At 35.8% G+C, this 25,013-nt stretch overlaps 1 protein-coding gene across 1 annotated transcript in view; it reads right to left on the reverse strand.

Annotated features, from left to right (window-relative positions):
- The window catches only part of Atf3 (Activating transcription factor 3), an 82,461-nt gene that overhangs the window by 17,002 nt on the left and 40,446 nt on the right, over positions 1 to 25,013 (reverse strand). The gene's annotated exons all lie outside the window — the stretch shown is intronic.

Consider the following 25,013-nt stretch of genomic DNA (forward strand, 5'->3'; position numbering starts at 1 on the left):
CCTTAAACTTTAATAAAACTTCAAGGTCGTCTGGCAGGCGATTGCTACGATACTAAGTGCCTGGCAATGCAAGACGTAATTTCTAAATTCTAATACCATTCCGAAGAAGAAGAAAAATTAGACTTTATACTTTTACGTAAGTTTTTTTACACCTTTATTACATGTTATCTTCCAAAGTCACCATAATCTAAACTTCATGTTCGCTGATCGTATCCTCCTTGTGTTGGGGACAATACGCAGAGAGACTTTCAGCTTTTATAAAATAATGAAGGTCTGGCACGTGCTGGCTCTTAGTTCATAACGCAAAGTGCACTGTACGAGTGTATGGGCTTTTGTTTATCCCCAAATATGCAGTAAAACTGTAGACATGTTGATGTGCAATAAAAAACTTTAAAGGGCATGCTTGGGTTTCGCAACACAACGGGCCCCGGTTTCGAAAGAGCCCGCGGGCAGTGTTTAATTAGAGCTATCCGAACCACGCATGACCTCGCAGCCAGGATGTGACTCCAATAAAACGGTTTTTTACAGACCAATTGAAATTGCGCTATAAAATTTAAACTAGCGCTTTTTTACGACGGACTTTACGCTCTTCCTTGTTTCGTGTCGTCTTGTCCATTGTGTATCGTGCGGATTACCGCGACAAGAACATGTATGGATTAAGCAATTAACAAACAAAAAGATACCGATGTTGGTCGAGACAACAGCGTGGAAATTAAGGTGTTCGAAGTATAAGTAGAACACGCCGTGGTCGTGGGCACGATCTACGAATGCGATTAAAACAGGAGCTAAAATAAGCCTATTTCCCTATATAGCTTTGCGAACCGAAAGCTGTCGGCACCTTAGCCTTGACCCGGCGTTTGTATAATACCAACATAATGTACTACTTATATTCTTATCTCAACATTTTATATGTATGCACATATCTATAGTCATATCAGTCACGTAAAAACAATAAAGCACCGAGCCTGAGTAACCTAGATGCGAACGTTTTCCTCCAGCATGCAAGTTGAATTCTTTATCGACAGAAATATGGCTAGGCGCCCGTCTAATAGATTGTCGTCTTCAAGGTTCGAGTCACTTATAGGTATTTTAGGTTGCCACTCCCTGTGTCGAGTTTGTCTCTACATGATAATTAAAACCGTTTGCCGGAAAATCTATGCCCGAACATCACTCTTGGAAATGGCGTTTGGACTACGGAACTGGTTTATAAAAGTGTGTAGGTAATTTAAATAGTCGCGGACGTCAGCTTTGAAGGATTTCTGTAAAACTAGCTTTTGCCCATAAATTCATCCGCATGGATTTAGGTTTTCCGACCGAAGATCGCAATCATTCGGTGCGCATTTTTTCAATCGATTTATTTGTCTGGGATAAAAACGATTTTATGCTTTTCTCTTCAGGATAAGAGCTATTTTTGTGCTAAATTTTGATATAACTGACGCAGTACACAAGGAACCAAAAGCTTAATTTGGCTATATGATCCGCAACAGACAAATCTGTATGGTGCAACATGCAGCATGCGATATGCACCTCCCGCCTTCCCACTACTAAACATACAGGAAAAGCCAGCCACCAAGTAATTAATACGCACCACCACCACGCAGCACCACACCAATTCCCCAAAACATTTTTGGTTCCTTGTATATCATGGACTTCGGCAAACTAACGCCTGCTTCTAAACAAACTGTATGTATATGTATGAAGTAGGTATATGATAAGCTGTGATAGCCTAGTGGTTAGGACGTCCGCCTTCTCATCGGAGGTCGGGGGTTCGATTCCGGGCACGCACCTCTAACTTTTCGGAGTTATGTCCGTTTTAAGTAATTAAATATCACTTGCTTTGACGGTGAAGGGAAACATCGTGAGGAAACCTATGCAGGTTTCCTCACGATGTTTCCCTTCACCTTCGCCTAAGAGTTCTCCATAATGTTCTCAAAGGTGTGTGAAGTCTACCAATCCGCACATGGCCAGCGTGGTAGACTATGGCCAAAGCCCTTCTCACTCTGAGAGGAGACCTTCGCTCTATAGTGAGCCGGCGATGGGTTGATCATGATGATGATGATGATGATGATGATGTATATGAGTAGCTGTACCTATGCATTATGATTAACTATTTTGGTATTATTGATTACTCATTTTAAAAGAGAAAACTGTATGTGACTGTGATTGTAAATACGGCTAAAGTAAAGAGTGTGTTGCTTTGACGCAATATTGAATTTCACGGCGGCAGCGCGCTGCCGATTGTTTGCGAGTAAATGAAACATCTGCTCAAATAGCTGGAGGTGTAAGTTGGCAAAGATTGCCTACATTACATATAATGAAAGAGTACATAAATATTTTAATTCGTGTATTATGTAAACTTCTGAAGGTGCAAACACATCACTGTGTTGTGGTGTATTGCAAAGTAACGCAATCTGGCGCAGTGATCGCGGATCTTCAACGCGTCAGAGTGAGTTTTGTGAGTAAATGAAACATCTGTTCAATTAGCTGGAGGTGTAAGTTAGCACATAAGTACAGTACATAAATCTTATAATTCGTGTATTACGTAAGTTTCTGAAGACGCAAACACATTATGTAGGTACTGTGTTGTGGTGTGTTGCAAGTTACAACGCGCGACGAACTTGAGTCCAATCAAAGTTCGCCTTAATCTTCAACGCACTATATCGTATATATTCTGGGATAGGTATTATTATACTTCTAACCTTTACTGGAATAAATAGGGTAGATCTAAGCTCTTTCTTTAGCAAAGGGGCAAGGAGTGGTGCAGGCGCACTGAGTTACAAAAGCTATTTTAAAAGATGTGCTCTAAAAGTAAGATGCCTTAGTAACTAAATTGTTATCACTTATCAGCATGATCAACCCATCGCCGGCTCACTACAGAGTACGGGTCTCCTCTCCAAACTCAACTGCGGATTGGCAGACAACTAAGTTGTACAGTCTGGGAATCAAACCTAGGCCTCTCACTTCGCATGTTGCAGAATGCTAATACCAATTTCTCTGACATGACCAAAATCACGACGTGTTGATAAATTACTAGAAGGTAAAAATAAAATACAAAAGCTTTCAAAGTTAATGTCACGCATTCCATATAGGGTATCCCGAGTGGTATATATATAAGAAAGGATATAATATTATGTAGTAAATAACAACAGTTGCTTGGCCGCGTGGGCCGATACAACCATATAATATGCAAATATCTGCCTGGCTGTAGGACGTCCGTACCTCAAAAGGGAAATAAGAAAAATAAATGTATCCGGTCGATACAGCGTGGGCTGAAACTCAAAATATGATTTTATCCCTCATTTATGCATCAGCATCATGATCAACCCATCGCCGGCTCACTACAGAGCACGGGTCTCCTCTCATAGTGAGAAGGGTTTTGGCCATAGGCTAGGATTTTTTTGGGATATTTTTGCGGTGGGTTCCATAAAAAACTACCTACTCGAAAAGTATTCACAGTCCCATTTTATGCACAATAATTCTTTGTAATTCCATCACCTTCATACAAAGAAGCTTTCTGAAAATCTCATAACTGCGTAGTTCTGAAAACTCAGTCAACTTTCATCTCGCTTTATCTATTAGAGTTACAGTAATGAGAGAAAAGGAAGAAATGCATCTACAGAGTACAAAGCTCGGGAGCAAGGGGATCGAGGTTCTAATTTCTAAAACGACGTAACTTCTTGTCATAACAAACGTCGTTTTGTCTCTTTGTCCCTGGACGATGGGGAAATGGGTCACCTAGTTTCCGCCTCACCCATAGCAGCTATAAACGTTTAAATATATGCCCACTTAATTGCATTGGATTTTATTACGGATTGAGTGAGTACCTACTTCGCAGTGAATCGGCTTTTAAAATGGCACTTTGATTAATTTAATATTCTATACATACCTACTTATTGTATCGTTGTGTATTATCTACACATATGTTTTGCTCCTATAGAGTGGTAATTTCATGATTTTCAAGCCACAAAAAAACCGAGAGAATTTTTGTTTTTTAACTAGGTTAATTAACCTGTCTTAGAACCCTTAACTCAATAAGTTCAATTCTGTGTTAGGAAAGAATTCCGAAAGTTGGTACGTGTAAGATAGGTAGGTAGAGTCAGAGTATCGGAAAGAATATCCATACTAATATTATAAATGCGAAAGTATGTCTGTCTGTCTGTCTGCTAGCTTTTCACGGCCCATCCGTTGGACCGATTTTGATAAAATTTGGTACAGTGATAGCTTGCATCCCGGGGAAGGATATAGGCTACTTTTTATCCCAGAAGATCAAAGAGTTCTCGCAGGATTTTGAACGTAAATCCACGCGGACGAAGTCGCGGGCATCAGCTAGTTTTCTATATAGTGTCCGACCGAACCTTCGGCTTGGGGCACCTTCGTCCAAACAAAACACCTTACCTTTATTAAATTACCCACAGCTTACCTAAATTGTCTTCTGTCACAATTCGCAACCTACCTACATTTTGTTTTTCTTATTTATTTTTCATACAAACTAATAAATGATGTACGTTTGATTTTTCCTACGTGCCTTTTAAAAGGTTCTTAGCGGTTAACTTCAATAAGCTGATCGTGAAATAATGAATGAACGTATCTTAATAGGGAAACGAAGGTCGAATGCCTACATGAGCGCGCACATGTGAATCTACCAATTAAATGTTTACCTAGTTAAATGTAAATTCACTGATGTGAATATCAAACGTAGATTTATTGAATTGACCTTTTGGGGAATCAAATCGTTTCATTACGTACCTATATTATATTCATTGACTTATATATTATGATTATATTTTGACGAGCCCCGCGCCTTCGTCTGCGTGGACTACAACCCAATAAAACCAATATTTCACCCCCTTAGGGATTGAATTTTTAAAATCCTTTCTTAGCGGATGCCTACATCATAATAGTTATCTGCATGCCAAATTTCAGCCCTATCCCAGTAGTCTGAGCTGTGCGTTGATAGATCAGTCAGTCAGTCACCTTTTCCTTTTATACGGTCTACCTAAGGTTTGCATATAATCGGATGAAAAAGATACCTCAAATTTTTCCAAATACCTATGGAGCTTTTAATCTACTGTACTATTTCCACATTTTGTTAGTAGATAACTCTAGTAATGTTAGGTACCATTGTTTAATGATAAAGAAAATAATGTAGGATGCTTTTCGTCCACACCATTATTGGTGTGCGAATCTTTATATCAGAGTAAAAATGTTTTTCAAGCATGACTTTACATTTGAGTTTTTAGATAACTAGCTGATCCCCGCGGCTTCGCCCGCGTAGATTTAGGTTTTTAAAGATCCCGTATAGCCTATGCCACTCAGGAATAATGTAGCTTTCTACTGGTGAAAGAATTTTTAAAATCGGTTCAGTAGTTCCAAAGATTACCCCCTACAAACAAACTTAACGACATTACCTCTGTATATAATACTAGCTGATCCCCGCGGCTTCGCCCGCGTAGATTTAGGTTTTTAAAGATCCCGTATAGCCTATGTCACTCAGGAATAATGTAGCTTTCTACTGGTGAAAGAATTTTTAAAATCGGTTCAGTAGTTCTAAAGATTACCCCCTACAAACAAACTTAACGACATTACCTCTTTATCTACACTAATATTATAAAGAGGAAAACTTTGTTTGTTTGTATGTTTGTTTGTTTGTTTGTTTGTTTGTACTGAATAGGCTCAAAAACTACTGGACCGATTTTAAAAATTCTTTCACCATTCGAAAGCTACATTATCCACGAGTAACATAGGCTATATTTTATTTTGGAAAAAAATAGGGTTCCGTAAGATATTTGGGTTTTTTCGGACACAAGGTGTAAAAAATCAACCAGAAAAGTTACTTATTTTGCGTACGCTGCCTAAACTATAAAAGATAGAACCATAAAATGTTCTAATTAATTGTAGATCTTATAAATATCTACAAAAAAGTCCGCGACACACTATACCCATCTATGTCGAGTGAGGCACAGCAACCATTTTTTTATTTAAAAATCTTGAATTTTTTTGGACTACATTTAAACGCGTTTATTTTACTCATGCTATTAATCCTTATCAAAATAAATGATTTCATCACTAAGAACAGTTTATGGAGATAATATTTGGTCTTTGAATGATTAAAATTGGACGTTTGGTTTTGAAGTTATGGCGAAATTAAAATATTACGATTTCTGCTGCACGGCCCGTTGTCTACACTAATATTATAAAGAGGAAAACTTTGTTTGTTTGTTTGTTTGTTTGTTTGTTTGTTTGTTTGTTTGTTTGTTTGTTTGTACTGAATAGGCTCAAAAACTACTGGACCGATTTTAAAAATTCTTTCACCATTCGAAAGCTACATTATCCACAAGTAACATAGGCTATATTTTATTTTGGAAAAAAATAGGGTTCCGTAAGATATTTGGGTTTTTCGGACACAAGGTGTAAAAAATCAACCAGAAAAGTTACTTATTTTGCGTACGCTGCCTAAACTATAAAAGATAGAACCATAAAATGTTCTAATTAATTGTAGATCTTATAAATATCTACAAAAAAGTCCGCGACACACTATACCCATCTATGTCGAGTGAGGCACAGCAACCATTTTTTTATTTAAAAAGAGATTTAAATCATCAAGAATTTTTAAAATCGGTTCAGTAGTTCTAAAGATTACCCCCTACAAACAAACTTAACGACATTACCTCTTTATATAATATAATACAACGGGCCGTGCAGCAGAAATCGTAATATTTTAATTTCGCCATAACTTCAAAACCAAACGTCCAATTTTAATCATTCAAAGACCAAATATTATCTCCATAAACTGTTCTTAGTGATGAAATCATTTATTTTGATAAGGATTAATAGCATGAGTAAACACTAATATTATAAAGAGGAAAACTTTGTTTGTTTGTTTGTTTGTTTGTTTGTTTGTTTGTTTGTTTGTTTGTTTGTTTGTACTGAATAGGCTCAAAAACTACTGGACCGATTTTAAAAATTCTTTCACCATTCGAAAGCTACATTATCCACAAGTAACATAGGCTATATTTTATTTTGGAAAAAAATAGGGTTCCGTAAGATATTTGGGTTTTTCGGACACAAGGTGTAAAAAATCAACCAGAAAAGTTACTTATTTTGCGTACGCTGCCTAAACTATAAAAGATAGAACCATAAAATGTTCTAATTAATTGTAGATCTTATAAATATCTACAAAAAAGTCCGCGACACACTATACCCATCTATGTCGAGTGAGGCACAGCAACCATTTTTTTATTTAAAAAGAGATTTAAATCATCAAGAATTTTTAAAATCGGTTCAGTAGTTCTAAAGATTACCCCCTACAAACAAACTTAACGACATTACCTCTTTATATAATATAATACAACGGGCCGTGCAGCAGAAATCGTAATATTTTAATTTCGCCATAACTTCAAAACCAAACGTCCAATTTTAATCATTCAAAGACCAAATATTATCTCCATAAACTGTTCTTAGTGATGAAATCATTTATTTTGATAAGGATTAATAGCATGAGTAAAATAAACGCGTTTAAATGTAGTCCAAAAAAAATTCAAGATTTTTAAACAAAAAAATGGTTGCTGTGCCTCACTCGACATAGATGGGTATAGTGTGTCGCGGACTTTTTTGTAGATATTTATAAGATCTACAATTAATTAGAACATTTTATGGTTCTATCTTTTATAGTTTAGGCAGCGTACGCAAAATAAGTAACTTTTCTGGTTGATTTTTTACACCTTGTGTCCGAAAAACCCAAATATCTTACGGAACCCTATTTTTTTCCAAAATAAAATATAGCCTATGTTACTCGTGGATAATGTAGCTTTCGAATGGTGAAAGAATTTTTAAAATCGGTCCAGTAGTTTTTGAGCCTATTCAGTACAAACAAACAAACAAAGTTTTCCTCTTTATAATATTAGTGTAGATTATAGATTATTGCATGTAAGTACATAACTAGTATTGTTATTTGATTTTGTTATAACTTATTGACAATTTTGTAATCTATTATGTTACGAATGACTAACCAACTATGATCATTTATTTAAGACCTAACCTTAACCATAACGAGTGCAAATCATTTATTAATCTGTCAAACTACACACGATATTGAATTGCATGTTTATTATGATTATAGCACTCATAGTGTCTATGTATATAATATAGTACGCAACCGGTCGAGATGGCAATCAGGGTATGAGGCGGCGGGGCGCCCCGCCCACCCGCACATCACCCGCGTTAACCTGCACAAAGTTAGCGCGGGGGCTGTGCAGTGTGCGTGTGTGCAGGGTGTCCCCACCCCGTTTGCCTTCTCGACCTAACGCAGACCTGTCACGTACTATACAAAGGTCCTTATTGATAGAATTCTGCCTAACGACTGTCGATACTAAAATCAAAATAAGTTCGTAGCGCGTGAATCGAAAATTTTGAAATTAATATTTAATACTCTTCATTATATCCTTTAGAATATTATCCGACGAAAACATGATTGGACAGGACAAACTTTTCTGATAGAAAAAAAATCAGAAGTTTGGTCTAAAAACTTGAGTCTTTTGATTTTTCTCTTAAATGTTGCTGTCTTGACATAACTTCGGTCAAGACGAAACTTTCATCATAGGTATCATATTAACAAACAAATCCGACTATTTTCCGGTAGACCGTGCCATATTTCAAATTAAATTATTTTATTTTGATATCTCGCTTATCTCGCTTAATATTCTGTTTAAATCGTATAGTACAGAGCGAGTATTTTCTAATTTTCGAGTCAGGCACCAGACAAATCCACCTAACTGAACACACAAAATGTAACGTAGGCGGATAAAAGGAGTCGAAGCGAACTTTCATTTAACATTGACCAAAAAAATATTTAAGCACTGCTATTTCGCAATCGTTAACTAAAGCTGAGACCTATCCATTGATAAAAAAAACTGTTCAAGTGCGTGTCAGAATACCATAGAGTTCCGTAGCTAATTGCTACGAGTAGGATATTAATCACTAAAACTTTGGCAGCCATTATTTTTTCAAAAACTGTCTACAAAACTTCATAATGATTTTAAAATAACTATTTATCAAAATATCATTCGAAGCAGTGTTGGCCTTAATAGATTATTTAATTTGATAAATTTTAATCAAATTAAATTAATCGTGATTAAACCTCATCGTGATTAAGTTAATCGCGATTAATAAAATTAATCATTAATCCGTTCGTACTTCCTAAAATTCAACCAGACTGGACGAAACTATAAGGATTTTTTGTATTACTACGGAACCTTAACAAAAGTCATTCAGGTGGGCGAATCAATAAAACAAAAATAATATAGACACCAACAGAGACGTGCCATACAGGTACCTCCTAGAGGTTATATTAAGTTCCGCAAGTCGGTCTCAAGTTGACTGACGGACAACAACAAATTAGTCGTGCTTTTTGTCATTCAGTAATTTGGCGATTTACCGGAAGGCCTACCACCGTACTTTGACAGCAAAGTGTAGTGTAACGATCGCTATTACTGATTGGCTGACTAAGCTAAACTAAAATAACAGTTCTAAATGTATTGCTTATCGCTTTCATATTGCTCCCTGCAGAGAGCGATAGCATTAGATTCAGACCTGTCAATTAAGTTCAGTTTAGAGATTGTGTACAACAGAATTTGCCACATCGCCAGCCTATGCAATCGTCGAACTGTCGTTGTCAAACAACGGCGGTAGACCTCCTGCTTTACCCTGTCTGTTAACAATATCTTTATTATTTTATCTTATTGTAGTCTAAAAGTAGAAAAGATAAATATTTACAAAAGTAATTAGGTAAGTAGTTACATTACATTTAATATTTGGAGGCTTGCTGTAGGCAGCATAGCTTCTCTATGATTTAAATGCATATCTCAATGGCCACCTGGCACCAATTAAAATAAGTACTTAATTCAAATTCAGACACTAACGATTTGTGATTATTTACGCTCAATTAAGGTTGGATTTAAGTTTAAGTTTTTTTTAAATAATTAAAAAGCCGCTGTTTGAAATCTGTGCTATTTAATCGCCCATTACAAGATATTAGGGTCAAAGACACTCTTAAAATCAGAGATTTAAATCGATTGAATCTCTACTTAAAATATAATTTGATATACCTACCTACCTACTCTACATTCCGCTTTAAAGTCATCATATTTGATTAGGACTGAATTATCATAAACTAGGTAGATGATGCCCGCAATTTCGCGAAGATTTATAGGTATTTTTTAAAGATCATGACGAAACTCATAATATAGTTTTATACTTAGCAGAACCAAATAATTCCAAATTTTAATTTCCAGTCAAACTGGATTATACCTAGGTAGTAGGTAATGTACCTACCTAACTGGCATAGAGAAAAAAGTGTACTTAGTCAGTAGTTAAGTAGGTTCCTACATTTTTCATTAAGACCTGCCAGTAAACAGGTTCCTACCTAACTAATGCCTACCCTGGCTTCAAACCCTGTGCACGCCACTGGCTTCCTACCTACCTACTGAAAACGAGCTGGTAAGCGCTAACGGCCTATAAATTATTGGAATTAAATTGACGACCAATCCCTTCTAAATTCTAGTCCAGCGCTGGAATGAACTTACCTACGACAATAGTGCAACGGGCGGGGTTTGAACCGTGGCGACCTTTCGGTTTTCAGTTCACTCCTTTACCCGTTGAGCTATTGACGATTATGTTATACTTTATATTAAGTTAGAGTACCTAGGTAGAGGTACCTAATACAGAAACAATAAATTTAAAAAAAAGTTCAAAAACCCCAAAACCTTCGAAGTTCAAATTCCCGACGCTAACGACCAAGTTAAAAAGCAAATGAAATGAATTTTGACTTGTAAACAATGATATTAGAAGAAAAATAGGTAGATAGGTTACTTATATCAAATTCGATGTTTAGTAATGGCACGCTGCGTCAGCGCCGAAAGACTCAACACACATAAACGCATAGATAGTATTTTAACCTCACACAACAGAGAGTAAAGGACGGTGAACTAATAACCTCAGCTTCAGTTGCGCACGAAAAAGAGACGGTTATATTTTGCACTACCTCGTCCTGCACAGAAGAGTGGAAGAAGGACGGATATATGCCTAATAATGCGAGCGTAAAAGAGACGGGACGAGACGGTAAACTAGAAACTCCAAAGAAAAAAAAAACAGTAAAGTCTATTCGGCTAATGCCGATTTATGCCTACACTGTAGTTGTATAGTAAAAAAAAACCTTATACTGTGGTATTTAATATATTACGAACTAGCTTTTTCCCGCGGTTCCGCTCGTTTTTAGGGTTCCGTGCCCAAGGGGTGCCAACGGGACCCTATTACTAAGCCTCCGCTGTCTGTACGTCCATCTGTCAGCGGGCTGTATCTCGTAAGCCGTAATAGGTAGACAGTTGAAATTTTCACAGAATGTATTTCTATTGCCGCTATAATAAAAATAATAAAAATTAAATTAAATTAAATAAAGGGGGCTCCCATACATGGAAAAGAAGTCGAAATAAAATTACTAAATTTTACGCGGACGAAGCCGCGGGAAGGTAGGTAAAGGAATAAAATGTGAAATGAAAATATTTTTTATTTTTGAAAATATTTACTATTACACAATCTACATACTCATAGCCAAAATTCCCTCATTGTATGAAGAGACCCAGCAGTGGACCGTAAAAAGATGTTAGACCATAGTTAATTTATCCTTCCCTAAAACAGGAAATATGCACACTATTTGAATTGTCAATACTCAGAAGAGACCTATCTGTTTATTTTATATTCTTTGATCGGAAACTTTAAAATACGTACAACGATAACTTGATACGTACTTATGGCATGTGACATAAGGTACAAATTGCAATGAGTTGCATTTTACACGAACGTGCACGAGTTTGTTATTGTTAAATAAGTGAAAAATACGAATTATATAAAAGAAATAGTTTTACTTACGAATGAAATGTGATTCCTTGACTTTTGGAAACCTTGCTTGTGTAGTTTGTGCAGAATCTCATCACACACGACGGCATTTTCGGTTGTTTTGGGAGACGAAAACAAAATACACATTACTATCAACGACGTCATCGATAGCGCGACGACAGCGGGCGACTGAGCTCAGGTTTGCTAATTAGCTTAGTTTTAACGTGCCACTTGCGGTCCGCGTATAACGTATCTACCTATTTTCTTCTAATATCATTGCTTGTAAAGTTTCCGAACGTATAGCAACAGAAGCGCGCGCGTGTCCTTGACACTCGGCAGCGGGCAAAAACTATCGGCCCGAATTTTCGGCGTCCGTCGGTGGGTGTGTTCGGTGTGTTCCCAGACGCACACACGTAAACCAACGCCATAGAGTAAGCCGCACACAGATGCTTCACGACGCACGTGGTAACTCTTGGAGACTGTTAACCTTTGGAGCTGAGAGTAAAAATACGAAAAAGTGCTTTATGATATTATGCATCCGAATTAAAAGTTCATTTTTATTTTGATACCGTTTTTATGACTTAACATATCGCTGTCATAAAAACCAAGATGTACCTACGAAAGATCTTGAAATACACCAGTGGCCCTACCGCGGTTGTTTGACAGCTACAATGTCACGATCGCAATCATCTCTGATTGGTTAATGCTCGCTCACTATTGGCCACAATGCATTGTTGCACCAAGAATCGCACAAATTCAGCCAATCAGAACAATAGAGATTGTAATAATGATTGATGCAGGTTTTAGACAATCGCCCTGCTGAATATTTTTTTAACGTTTACTCAAACAATTAACTATTATGATTAAAATAATGTAAGCATAAACCTATAATTAGGCCTAAAATAAAAACGCTGCGTTACTTAGACCTATCGTAACAGGTAAAAATTCAATTTATTTTTTAATAGGTACATCGTAAAATAAGTTAACTACTGATCTACTTTACTTATTATAACATGGCCCTACCTTGCCCTATTTCAGACAATTTAGGGCGTTTGTCGTGTTTACGACGTAATTTATGTATGTGCCAACCTGCCTATTTAAAACAATAATGGACTCTTTTTAAGTACATATCATATTCTTTCACAAAGTGAAGATTGTTCGGCTATATTTAATACATTCACAAAAATTATAATTATTATCTACCATTTAATATTACCGTGGCAATTCAATTTGAGGCTAGTTAAGTAATAATATTATTTCATGAACCATGGACTCCAGCACAAACTTATTTTAAGAATAAGTAATTAACGGCTCGTAATGTCTTGTTGCTGCTCAGAATTTATTATGAGTACTTAAAAGATATAAATGTTAAATTGCTAGCATGTGATATTTTATACCCTAAATGCACGTGTTTGAGTAGTGTAGTCGCTAAGCATAAATATTAATTAAGTTATATTGTATATTAGGATTATTAGGTATGTCACATCTGTTTTTTTTATTATCTTAACGTCCGCGTCTCCATAGTATATTTCGGCGCCAGAATATACTGTACCTACATATTATCCACTCATACATAGGTACATCACGTAAAAGGAACAAAGGAAGTTTGGCAACGTATTGTTCACGTTTTTCGCGTCTGTCGAGTTGTAGACGCAAAAATTTGCATTCAATATTGACGCCCACATGTCGAATTTGACTTAATATGTGTATTAATTATTGTTCGAGAAACCTCTTAAATTTAATCTATATGGTGAACTATAACTAGGTGGGTACACTTCATAATATAGGATCTCGCCTTCGTATATTGTATGTACTTATTTAGAACTTTCAGTGTGACCCATGTAATATAACTAAGTCATTATCGCTTAACTATTAATGCGCATTCTTGTTTGGTCACGATTAAGATATCGGATATAACTATCTCGAAGTTAACTCACGAGTTGCTCACAGGATAGCCAATTACCATAATCGGTTAGACGTACCGGAATAAACGTAGCAAAAATTGCATTCAAACAATAATTATTAATGTCAGACAAATATTTAGTTTGTTAAAAATACAATATAAAAACGTGACCTTCTCGTATTTAATATAGGTACATGTTTGTATTTGTGTATAAACATGAAAATTAAGTATATTATTTACTAGCTGAAAATCATTATATTGAATATACGCTGTAAAAAGCAGCGACGGCAGTTAGTAAAGATGCTATGTGAACATCAATTTGCCTCGAGCATGGCTTGCCTCAAATGAAAGTACCATCTGACGCAGGCCACGCTTGAGGCAAATTTTGTTTTGTTACTTTTTCTAGCAGACTTATCTGAGTAGCCTCAGTTTGGCTCAAATCGAGGCTGCTTACATGGATACGAAACTTTAGATTTACTTTAATCTTTGACAGTCCTTTTGACTATCCTTTTTCTTATGATTAATTTATTAGTATAGATTAGCAGCGGCTTAGCAGTTTGTACTGGAATCCGAAAGGTTGCAGGTTCAAATTACATTTTAATCTACTCCTAGCGCGCGTCAAAATGTAAAATGTTGCTTCAAAAAAGTAAGTTGAGAAAATTGCTCAGTCAATTCAAAACGGAAAATAGATTTCATTTTCAACATTTCTGAAACAAATAATAAAATTTTCAAAGAACTAAAAAGTAGGACTGCAGATTACTGATTCTCACATTATTACACATTGACCTCAATGTTTTACCAAGAAACTTTGCAGTTACGAGTACAAGTAGGTAATAAGTTAAAATTAATAAAATATATAGGTATACCTAAGTATTAACTTGGCGTGACGTAAATAATATAATTCCTATATTGCGTTTGTTTTCCTTAGAATTCAAAGTCAAGGGCAGAGGAGATAATAATATGTGAATCACAGTGCATGCACTCAAAATAATATCAAGTGATTTCAATGCTCATTAGAAGCAATTAAAAATTAACAAGTCAGTGTAATTATATGCAATGGAGTTCATTGTATCTCGATCTAATCTTGAACCAAAACTTTACTTCTTATTTTTTACCCAAACAAAGTAGATAGGTACCTACACCATTCTTGTAAGTCGTAATTATAAATAGGAGAAAATACAATCGAAATAGGCGTAGAACTAGATAAACTACCATATTATTTTCTCTCGGACGCAGACCGTAGCAATGCAGTTTGTCGTAACTCGTAGCTTCTAAGCAACTATTTAATTGCACAATGCACAATTTGTCGTAACTCGTAGCTTCTAAGCAATTATTTAATTGCACAATGCACAATAATTTGTTGTAACTCGTAGCTTCTAAGCAATTATTTAATTGCACAATGCACAATAATTTGTCGTAACTCGTAGCTTCTAAGCAAATATTTAATTGCACAATGCACAATTTGCCGTAACTCGTAGCTTCTAAGCAATAAAATAATATTATGCAAATAAGCGAGAAGGGAACTTCCAGTACGACTTCTAGGTAAGTTCTATTTATTGCAGATTTCTTTATCTGTATCTAGTAGGTACTAGTAGTAAGTATGTATAAGGTAGCTTTCAAAGAATTAAAGTAACTACGTTTATAAAGTAGTTATGATAATATGACATTTGTATGTTACGGTTTATCACAGTTGACTGAATTGGATCAAAAATATTAACCTAGATCAAGTTTTAAATGAATAAGTGCCAATAAATACCTGCCAATAAACGAACTTGAAGTAGCCAGTAGATACTTACTTTGTCTTGTTCATTTTTGAAAAGACATACTCACCTAATAATATTAAGGGATAATAATTTATAGTTGTGTCTAGTTACCATCCTACGAGCAAAGTCGTAGCGCCAAGGGTTTCGCACTGCGTAACGATTTCCTTTAAAATTAAATTAAACAGCCATAGGTACCCCATTCCAATTAGCCCGCTTCCTTTTAAGACTGCATCGTCCATAGGCATCGTCACCTAGTTCAGCTGCGCGATTGCGGGAGAATGACAGCTACAATGTCACGATCGCAATCACCTCTGATTGGTTGACGCTCGCTCACTATTGGCTACAATGCATTGTTGCAACAAGAATCGCACAAATTCAGCCAATCAGAACAATATAGAGGCAGGCGTTACTTTGCGGAAGTCCATGATATACAATGCACGAAAAGCTTAATTTGCTGTGTGTATATGATGCAGGTTTTACAAAATCGCCCTACAGTTCATCAATCAACATGACTTCATAGAATAAAAAATAAACGAAAAGAAAGCTTCACGATCGACTCGCGTTGAAATCCTTTACTCCAAGATTATTATTCAAGCATAAAATTTAATAACTGCACTGAAGTGATAAAAGTTACGTGACCTACGTATTTTATTTCTGCATAATATAAAACCCAGCCCACGTACCTATGATAGGTACCAAGGTGCCCACGCGGAAAAAACTGCAACTAAGTATATTGAGGATTTGCAATTTTGTCGCGGCCTCGAACATTTTACGATAGGAAACTAATAAAATGATAATACACAGGACTCACAATGCGTCAAACTAATTACTGAGGTCTATTGTGCTACGAGATTCATTTGTAGCTCTTATTCAGCTCAGCGTAGGTTCTAAAGTGCGATAGAAATCTTGCCTACAGTCCGTGTTATTAGGATTAAAACATACTAGCAACTTTTTCAGCACTATACAAGTCTAAAATTAGTTTTGCATTGCGTGCTCATATTAGGAATAGGTGCGACACGCAATCACGCGACTGAAACATTATATCAATTTAATATAAAAAAATGTACACTTGTTGTATAATAATTATTTTTAATGATTTTAACAACATAAAATTTTAACCTAAACTTATATTTTTAAGTTTATTTTTTTCACATTTTTTGCGATAACGCATACCAACAATTTAAAAAAGTCTGGACATACAGACGGATGGACGGGTTGGACGAAAAATGGGTCCCTCGTTTTAATATTAAACCATAAAAACTAAATAACGAAACGAAATTCGAGAGCCAAATAAATCAAAAGGTTTGTTGTATTTTTTTTTACAAGATGATATCCGCGTGGATTTAGGTTATTTTAAAATCCCATGGGAACTCTTTAATTTTCCGATATAAAAAGTAGACTATGTCCTTCCCCGGATGTCTGTCTGTCTGTCTGCTAGCTTTTAACAGCCCTACAGTTTAACTGATTTTGATGAAGTTTGGTACAGAGTTAGCTTACATCCCGGGAAAGGACATAGGCTACTTTTTATTCCGGAAAATTAAAATGCCTTTCCTACCGACAAGAACCAGGAAATATCAAATTCGCATATATACAATCTTCAATTTTCATGTTCAAAATGCCCTCAGAAAACCGTATTAAGCTAGCGACTAAAAATACCTAGTATCTGTTAAGTCCTAAGGTCCGTGGTAACACATGTTTAGTTATTCATGTAAACAACAAAACTCATCATGTGGTCGTGAGGCGGGCAAGGTTGCTCAATTTAGTTTTATGCATGTGTAATTTTAGGTGCGCTACACATAACATTTTTCATTGTCGATCGGAGGCATTGATACTGTCGATTGAGACGATTGTCCCCAAATGTATAGTTATTTGTATTATTGCTAAATAAATTGACATAACAATAAGTACATAGCATGGTGAAACGTTTAATGCATAACAATATACGATAACAAAGATTATGTTTATAGCACTTAACATCAGTGCACGTGTCCTCGTTTAAAAATTCAATACTAGGTATTTTTGTAGTTCGCTAGAGTGGAATTTTGAAAATCGGTAGGGGAGTGTAATTTCCAAATATCCCGAAACACGTATTTCTTCATTTTCATTTGAAAGCCCGAATACCAATTTTCATGGAAATAACTTGGGAAATGACGGACTTTCATACAAACTTTCAGTCCTTTGGAGCTTGAATTTTTGAAACCGCGAAAATGCGCGAAATACTTATTTCTTCATTTTTAACCGACAGCCTATATATAAGTAATACCATAATATATACTAATTTTCATGGATATTGTATACCTACCTAACTTGAAAAATGACGGACTTAATACAAACTTTCCTCTCCTATTTGATTAGATAAGTTATGTGAAAGTGACTTTTACTACAACAAAGTCGTATGAAAATAAACTTCATGTGGCTATTTGTAAGATTTCTTGCAATAATATTATAATAATGCCCACTTAATTTAACACTATTGTTGATTGACAAGCGTAACCGCAGATCGACCTTTACGCTAAAGCTCACGGAGAACAACTATAATAGAACTATAATAAAAATTATACAACAATGGATAAACAGATGTACCTTTTTTATTTTATTTTTATATCATGGTGCTCGAAATCTATGATTTTTCAAAATAGAATTTACTTTTTCATAAGATCGCATAAATTAAATTATAATATTTGATAATTTTCAACGTTGTCCGACCTCGAAATTGTTGTCTTAAATCAATTAAAGTCAGCATTAGTAAAACGCTAAGCTTCTTAAGGCAGATCGTGTCCATATGAGTTATGAGATGTAATATTTTATTTAGATTCGGATGAGAATAGACATTATTCAACAATGTTTACGAAATAGAAACGTGTGTAAACAGTAGTTTTATCTAAAAGAGTCTTTTAGAAGCGCATTATTGAAACTGGAGGTCAAGATGAATCGTGTTGTCAGTTACTGCGTAGGTGTTATGGATTATGAATGATTTGTTTGAAAATCTGTTGCAACCTTTAGAAGATTTACAGATGCACTTGCTATATATGTATAATATATCTAGATGTAGGTAGGTCAGAATACGGAAGCGTCTCTTTTGTACAACGAAAGACACAAAAAATGTCTAACATCTAATGAAAAAATTAAAATATGTGGCGCAGCAACGATTTCTTTAATATATGACGCAGTGACGGAAAAACCATTTTACCCATTTCATGTATCGACGTCGAATTTAACAACAACGAATAAATCATGCCGGTTCAGTTCTCTTAACAAAAGTTGAATTTACGACAATTTTTAAAATATTTTATTATAACCATATTAAATTATACTTTTTGACTAGTAGTGGACAAAAGTCAAGTAAAACTATTTGAGCTACGCCGTAGACAAGTCGCGATAGCTCTAGCTATTTAATAGGTAACTGTAGGTACATTATATAAGTTATTTCCCAAATTGTTTACATTTTTACTTCAAAAGTCAGAGGTAATTAGGTAAATAAGGAAAATCGCTAGACACTTGTAGAGTCTTGAAAACAACCTTAACCCAGTAAGAAGATAGGCAGATGCGCGCTTGAAAACAATTATTACACGATCTTTATCTAGCTTGTTCTTGATTTATTCATCATTTTAATTATTGTAATTTTATGAAATACTCAATTGCTAGCGATACACTACTATTATGTATCTGATCAAACATGATCGTTTTATAGACTCTGCTATAAAATAAAATATAAAGTAGATTTTCTGAAGAAAGAAATATCTGGAGAGTGAGTAAATCTTTTACGGTTGAATCGTCAAGTGGATCTACCAGTGGTTCGGAATGCCCTTCCTACTGAGAAGCAAGAAACCTGACGATCGCTCTTATTCTTTCTTTGTCCACCCATTTTTGTCCTGGATAACTTCATTAAGACTGCCTTCCCCTTAAGACCTACTTCAAAATCATAAAAATAAACCTGTTTCATTTAAAACATTAGTTTCAATTAGTCATAAAAATAGAACACTCTTAATGAAGACCTCTATGCGCACTGGAAGAAATATCAAACAATGACATTGAAGCAAATATTCGTTAGGCACGTTCGGGTGTGGGCTGAAAAGATTAGGAGCTGCTATATAGGTCACGATACTCGGATATCATATCGTTATGCTGGTATAAAATGTGTGGTAAAGTTATGCTTTTTACTGAGAAATGTTATGAATTTAAGCTTTATCGATTTTATCTGATATATTTTAGTGGTTCTGTTGCAACCGATTTACGCAATGTTTCGGTGTAGCATATCCTGCTTTGATTTGCAGGTGGCCCATTGCAATTTTATCAATTTCTATTACAATTTATAGTCCTTAGACACATTTTTTATATTCCCCAAGAATACACACTCAATTGCCTCACGTTCTGGTTAAAGTGGAAATTTGGCACGACTAAAGTTAGAGGAAGTGTACTTTTGAATAGTGCCATAATTTTATGCTATTTCTGAGTGAGTATTTTACAGTATTCCATAATAATATTATATTTCTTCCAGCTTTAGCCCTTTCTATTTGACTTCCAGAGATTAGTTAATGTATTTTCGTCCTTGTAGTGGACAGACGAAAATACATCTTCTCCGCTAAGTGGACAGGCGACGTCAAACGAGTTGTAGGGAGCTGCTGAATTAAGGAGACGCAAGACCATGGCGTGTGGAAGTCCCTACAAGAGACCTATCGATTGATGATGATAATTAATTTTATATTTCAACTAGCTTATGCTCGCGACTTCGTCCGCGTGGACTACACGAATTTCAAACCCCTTTTTCCCCCCCTTAGGGGTTGAATTTTCAAAAATCCTTTCTTAGCGGATGCCTACGTCATAATAGCTATCTGCATGCCAAATTTCAGCCCGATCCGTCCAGTAGTTTGAGCTGTGCGTTGATAGATCAGTCAGTCAGTCAGTCAGTCATTCAGTCAGTCAGTCAGTCAGTCAGTCACCTTTTCCTTTTATATATTTAGATGTAATCCAAGTAGACTATTCAATTCAGCGTAAAAAAAATCAACAGTCTTTTTAAGAGAGTCTACATTTTACATCCGAATATTCAAATGAGGCAGCAATTTAGCAATTGCAATGAAAGATGTCGTAAAGAATACAAAGAGAAGCCGGTATATTGTTGTGACATGCACTTGATAACGCATTGCATGCACAAGTGTTGTGACAAGTGGATCTACAGTGAAAATTGACTTAGGTACTTGTAATAAATAGGTAGTAGAGACTGAAGACAGATTATTATGTAACTACACATAGATAATATAACTCTAGTCTCTTTTTACGGTTTCGTACAAGATGTATGCCAACGGGTTACGGGATTCTATTACTAAGCCTCCGCTCTCCGTCTGTCTGTCAGCTGGCTGGATACAGTTCATGAGATATCATGAACCGTAATAGCTAGAGATGAACTTTTCACAAAGTGTGTATTTCTATTTACCTAATTGAGTTACACATTTCGAGCGAGGTTCAATTCCGCGATCATTTGGAAAGCAAGGCCAAATTAGCCTCCAAAAAGCTTGGGGTGCTCAACAGAGCAAAGCGGTACTTCGCGCCCGAGCATAGGCTCCTACTCTATAAGGCGCAAGTCCGCCCTCACATGGAGTACTGCTCTCACCTTTGGGCTGGAGCACCCCAGTACCAACTCCTTCCATTTGATCGGATCCAAAGGCGGGCTGTTCGACTTGTGGACGATCCCAAACTAACCGGCTCGTTGGAAAGCCTGGAGCACCGCAGAGACGTTAGCTCTCTATGCGTGTTCTATCGCCTGTATAATGGGGAGTGCTCTGAAGAGCTTTTTGACCTCATTCCACCCTCTTTTTTCTACAACCGCACCGCGCGCCACCGTAAGGAATTTCACCCTCACCATCTGGGTGTCTGGTGCACTTCGACCATCCGCTGCGCCAGATCCTTCTTTCCACGCACGTGCAAACTGTGGAACCAACTCCCATCGGCGGTGTTCCCACTAGATTATAACATGGGGTTATTCAAGGGGCGGACCAACAAATTCCTAAAAGGCCGGCAACGCATCGGCGGCTCCTCTGGTGCTGCAAATGTTCATGGGCGGCGGTAATCACTTAACATCAGGTGACCCGCCTGCTCGTTTGCTCGCTATATCTATTTAAAAAAAAAAGTTACATATCCAAAACCTTATAAATAATATAATAATAAGGATTTTGTTAGGTATATTAAAATTAAAATATCGGAGTAGGTACCTAAACTAACAAAGCTTGTTTTTTCTTCGCTAGGTATCGAATATTTTTTGACGCAAAATATGAGACGCATCGCAACCGGTTCCACGCCCACTTCATAATTTCGAGATGACATTTTGCGAAAGTTTAAATCTTCTACCTTATTATCGTTTAAAGTTTTATGCAAGCAACCTTTTTTATTGCAATATAAATTTTTTTTCGGTTTGCGTAACCTGTTTATTTGCTTGATATTTTATTTCAATAAAAAATAATGCGAAAATACGATAATTTCGTATGTCTTTTTTTTCTTTTTCAAGTCATAGTTCTTGCAAACATTTGCTCGCGATTTTTAATTTAAAAGACTCTTAATTTAATTATTATTAGCAATCCGTATTATTTTATTAAATAATAATACTTAATCTTTTGTTTTAGACGACTGTCCATAGTTTCGGCGATCGACGTGATTGTTTGCATGGGTATAATATAGTTAACAAACATAGGCTACTTTTAAGCTCGGATATCTTAAACCTAAATCTACGCGACTCAAGTTATCTTCAAGTACATTTATCTACATAAATTTAGTACTCCAGTGTTAATTATTTAATTTTTATTTGCTCACTAAAGAACACAAATTTTCACACTTCTCAAGGTTTTAAGGCCATAAGGTAGATTAGATTTTAAGTTTTGTATTATGTACTATATTATGTACCTTTGTAAAATTATTATCAATCACTGAACATTGAACTGAACACGCAACATCAATGAACATTCATTGAAAAAATCTAAAATCAGTCAGTTGTACAAGGTTGTAAAGTTTGATTTTGTTGGTTTGTTTATAAAAATCTTAAAATGTTATAATATTCTACGGCATAACTAATGTTTTTTAACTTTTATTTATGAGTAACTACGTGTGTTATGGCAAGTAGGCATGGCATATAAATACTTTCACAGAGAATGAAATTCAAGTACTTAAATAAAAAATATACTTAGTCAAAAATAAGGTCATAACAGTTTTTTGATTTAAAAAAATATTTTAACCATGACCTCACCCCTTATGTTCAGATGTTCGTGAATCGAGGCTTGTGGTTAGAGAATTCTATTGTAAGTTCCACTAAGTAGCGAGTGTTTGTTTTCCTTGAATTTATTCCGAAGTTGTAATTTAAATGGAATAAGTATGTGTACGTGAGTTTTAATACCTATTTTGTGCCTTATCTTAAACCAAGGTTTTTAATGTAAGAAAAAATAAAATCCTGTGTAATGCCTACCTAATAAGCAACTATTATTTTAAGCTTATTAGGCTCAATTCTTTTTTAGGGTTCCGTACCTCAAAAATGGAACCCTTATAGGATCACTTTGTTGTCTGTCTATCTGTCTGTCTGTCAAGAAACCTACAGGGTACTTCCCGTTGACCTAGAATCATGAAATTCGGCAGGTAAGTAGGTCTTATAGGTCACATTCGGGGAAAATCTGAAAACCGTGAATTTGTGGTTACATCACACAAAAAAAAATGTGGTCATAAACTAATAATTAGTATTTTCCATTTCGAAGTAAGATAACTATATCAAGTGGTATCATATGAAAGGTCTTCACCTGTATATTCTAAAACAGATTTGTATTTATTTTTATGCATCATAGTTTTTGAATTATCGTGCAAAATGTCGAAAAAATACGACAGTATTACGGCACCCTCGTTGCGCGAGCCTGACTCGCACTTGGCCGGTTTTTTTTTGTAGTTAGAATAACTTAACCTACTGTTAAGATGGAAACCACTTTGATATACTGTTACTATACTTTTAATCACGGTTTGCTTATTAAATTGTTTTACAAGTAAGTACAATGAACTGCCGCCGTTCTGCGCGTCACCAGCGAGTCTAGAGTCTATATGCCAAACCATAGACTCTCGGAGAAATGTCAGAGCGTGTTAGGCCGTGTCCAGACTTTCCACAATACATCTAACACTCTATAGCCCTAACACTACTAACTATACCAATATTACTAACTTAACTTTTCTGCCTGAAAAGAGCAGCTCATACTTATAGTACTCCAAGTCTTAATTACTGAAACCCAGCCAGTTATTGACTTGGCTGTGTTAAACCAACATCATTGACCAATTATTATATGCTACTAGCTGGCGGCGATAGCCTAGTGGTTAAAACGTCAGCCTTTTCAGGGGGTCGAGAGTTCAATTCCGGGTACGCGCCTCGAACTTTCCGAAATTACTTAGTACATATTATGCGCGTTTTAAGAAATTCTGCCAATCGGTACTTACTTGGCCTAACCTAAACCCTTTTCATCAATATAATACACATAAAAAAACGTCGAAACTGAATGTCTGGATGACTGGGATTAGAAACTCGAAATTTTGACTCGGGTTTCTTTCATGACGTAGGCGCTCACCAAGAAAGTGTTTTTGGAAATTCCACCTCTAAAAGGGTTGAATAGGGGATAAAAAAATATTTAAAAATTCGTTATTTTTTGAGTTAGGTATACCTATATTATCTTTGGAAGAATGTTGAGAATTGGTCTTTGGATTTTCATTCAAATATAAAGAAATACGTGTTTAAAGGTTTTTGGAAATCCTATCTTCTTCTTCTTCTTCCTAACCTTATCCCACGCTTCGTGAGGTCAGCACAACATGTCTTCTTCTTTCTTATTTTATCCCACGCTACGTGAGGTCAGCACAACATGTCTTCTTCTTTCTTATCTTATCCCACGCTACGTGAGGTCAGCACAACATGTCTTCTTCTTCCTTATCTTATCCCACGCTACGTGAGGTCAGCACAACATGTCTTCTTCTTCCTTATCTTATCCCACGCTACGTGAGGTCAGCACAACATGTCTTCTACTTAAACTCACTTCTGTCATCCGTCAACGTATTATCCGTTTTTAGGAATTCTAAAAACGGATTAGGACCTTCACCTTTTTCAAAAACTCCATTCGAGCAAAGCCGGGCGGGTCAACTAGTTTATTAAATTATCTTAAATCTAAGTGCTGTAGGGAAAATAATTAACAGGATTTTACTGCGTTAGATACAATCGTACCAAGTAATGTACGGTTACGGTACATTCCATGGCCATGAAAAAGACGTTAATTTGATAGTGCGACTCGAACTTTATGGCGTAAGATTTATTAGCACTACGCGTTAGAGCCTTATCCCTTTAGTTTAGCGGGCATAACACTTATGCACCTACATGTTTTTCTATAAAAACTTTGGTCAAAAATACTCATTTACTTCATATTTGTTCTTGAAAGATAATTTTCTGAATTTTCCCAGAT

This window comes from Maniola hyperantus, chromosome 16 (assembly GCF_902806685.2).
Source record: "Maniola hyperantus chromosome 16, iAphHyp1.2, whole genome shotgun sequence".
In the NCBI taxonomy this organism is placed as follows: domain Eukaryota; kingdom Metazoa; phylum Arthropoda; class Insecta; order Lepidoptera; family Nymphalidae; genus Maniola; species Maniola hyperantus.